Raw genomic sequence first — 2978 nt, 5'->3', positions numbered from 1 at the left:
TAGGGAGGATTAAGTCGACTTGTAGGTGTTGTACAATCTAATCGATTCGGCTCCGGGACCCAAACCTTCATAGGATTGTAAGATATAAACCAACTCGATCTATCACAACAATAATTGCTTGCTTATAATTTGAGAATATGTTTGTATGATCAATTCCCATGAATCCCCTATGACCCCATGACACCCTAGTGCTTTTAATCAATTGTTTACATCTCATCTTAGTCATCTTGTTTGTTTACTTTAATTGTTATTTAGTTTAGTGATCTTCTTATCTCAACCCAAATTGTGACACCCCAAGACACCGCTACTTGCAATCGAAAATCCTACATCAATACCCATCCCTTGGGATCCGACCTTTACTTGCCTCTTTACTAATAGTAGAGTTGTTTGTGAAGTTATAAATATTGTTTTGGTCTAGGTGCTCCTAACGACAAGTAACCGAAATCTAAGCTCAAAGCGGACCGACCAAAAATGGCGCCGTTGCCGGGGACGGTGTTAACTTGATTTGATTTTTTTTTATTGTTATTAGTTGTGTCTTTATTTGCCTTGGGGAAGTAAAACTCCTCAAGGTTTGTTCTAATTGTTTTCGAGTTGTTTGATATTTTGCATGTCTAGAAGATCACAAGGTAACTTGTTACCCATTGATCGCAAAATTGAAAGGACTTTGACAACCAATAGAAGACTTGCTAGAAATACTTTGAGAGGTATTGGTTAGGTTGTAGATATTCAACCAAATACTATTGAGTTCATCAACCCTTTTGCAAGAGAAGGTGAGGAGAACCCAACACAAAATCAATCAAACAACCAACCCACAATGCCTAAGTTTTCATCACATTCCTACCAACGGAGGAGAACCTACCCAATGGTACTCCCCCACCACAACACTTAACCGGAAATTTCATTGCAAAATCCGCATTTATCCAATTAGTTGAAGGAAGCCAATTTGGGGGAATGCCTAGTGAAGACCCTCATTCCCACATGGAAACTTTTTGTGACTATTGTGATGCGATTTCACAAACCGGTGTAACTCAAGACCAAATTCGATGGGTCTTATTTCCTTTTTCTCTAATTGGCACCGCAAAACAATGGTTGAAAAGCCTTGATAAGGCTACTCTTGGAATTGACTCTTGGAAGAAGTTGGCTCTAGCTTTCTACAAAAAATTCTACCCTCCGGAAAAGACTAGCATGCTAAGAGCTCAAATTCTACCCTTGTATGAAACTTGGGAGCGATTCAAAGGAATTTGTCGCTCATGTCCTCATCATGGACTTAGCGAGTGGTTCTTGGTACAACAATTTTGGAATGGTCTTTATGAAGACTCAAGAAATATTCTCAACATGGGATCAAATGGTATGTTCACCGAAGTTGACGATAATCAAACTTGGAACAAGATTGAGGAAATGGAGGTCCATAATTCACAATATAGTAGACCTCGCAAGGCTGCTAGAGGAGGAAAGCATGAAGTCGACTCTATTACTCAATTGGGTGCTCAACTTAGTGCTCATATTGATACCATTAAATTAAAGTTTGAGAAGGCCATGGCTAAACTTGAAGAAGCCTCAAAATCACCAAAGCATCATGTTAATGCCATGGTAGCATCTTCATCAATCCCAAGTGGGATATGTGAGAATTGTGGAACTTTGGGACATGACCAAAGTGAATGTAGGGGAACAAATGAGCAAGTGAATGCTTTTCAAGCATACAAAAGTGGTACCCCTTATTCCAACTATTACAATGAAAACACCAAATTCCACCCAAATCTCTCATACAAAAGCCAAAACGTTCAAAACCCTCAACAAACATACACCCCACCTCCCATGAGAAACCAAAATCAAAGACCCTTTTTCAACCAAAACCAAGGTTACCAAAATCAAACTCCATACAATCAACAAAATGACCAAGGTTTTGATGTTCAAAAAGCGGTCCTCCAAATGCAAAAAAATCAACAAGAATTTTTCACTCAAATGCAAAAAGATAGCCAAGCAAAAGACATCACCATCAACAAAATCCTAGCCCACACAAAAATGTTGGAAACTCAAATGACCCAACTAGCAACTTCAAACTCTCAAAGACAAAAGGGGCAATTACCACCTCAAGGTAATCCCCCAAGACATGAAACGGTTAGTGCCATTCACTTGAGGAGTGGTACGAGATATGAAGGGCCAAAGAAGCAAGTTGAGGATGAAGTTGTGCAAAACTTTAAGAGAGAAGAACCCACCAATCAAGAAGTTTCAAAGAAAAATGAAGAAAAAGCAAAAGAGAAGGAGCCCATTGTGATTAGACTTCCATTCCCGAGTCGTCAAGCTAAGCCTAAGTTTGATGACCAACTTGGAAAATTCATGGAAATTGTGAAGAATTTAGAAGTCTCGATTCCTTTCACGGAATTGATCAATCACGTTCCGGCCTATGGAAAGTAAATGAAGGACATCCTTACGAAAAAAAAGTCCATCCGGAAGCTTGAAACTATCGCCTTCACTAAGGTGAGTAGGGCAATCCTTCAAGGGAGTTCACCTCCGAAACTTAAAGATCCGGGAAGCTTCTCAATACCGTGTACCATTGGCGACACCACGATTAACAAGGCTTTGTGTGATCTAAGAGCAAGTGTGAGTGTTATGCCGTATTCGGTTAGTAAAAGGTTAGGGATGGGAGAGCTTAAATGTACCAACATCACACTCCAAATGGCCAATAGAACAACGAAGACACCGTTAGGGATATGGGGAGATGTTCCCATGAGAATTGGCAAATTCTTCATCCCGGTGGACTTTGTCATTGTTGACATGGAAGAAGACTCCAATATTCCGATCATCTTAGGAAGACCTTTCTTGCACACCGCGGGTGCAGTGATAGATGTGAAGCACGTAGAGCTTACTCTAGAAGTGGGAGATGAAACCATCACTTTCAATCTTGACAAGACCATGAGAGCTCCCAGTTTGCATGAGCCATGCTTTATGGTTGATCACTATAGCTGGAAGGATGATAG

At 40.2% G+C, this 2978-nt stretch overlaps 1 pseudogene; it reads right to left on the bottom strand.

Annotated features, from left to right (window-relative positions):
• Positions 1–1123: 1123 nt before the first annotated feature.
• LOC141625666 (small nucleolar RNA R71) lies at positions 1124–1268 on the bottom strand (annotated as a pseudogene).
• Between the last annotated feature and the right edge of the window lie 1710 nt (positions 1269–2978).

This window comes from Silene latifolia, chromosome X (assembly GCF_048544455.1).
Source record: "Silene latifolia isolate original U9 population chromosome X, ASM4854445v1, whole genome shotgun sequence".
NCBI classification, from domain to species: Eukaryota; Viridiplantae; Streptophyta; class Magnoliopsida; order Caryophyllales; family Caryophyllaceae; genus Silene; species Silene latifolia.
Note: the sequence above shows the minus strand (reverse complement) of the source record. Positions and strands in the feature narration are given on the sequence as shown.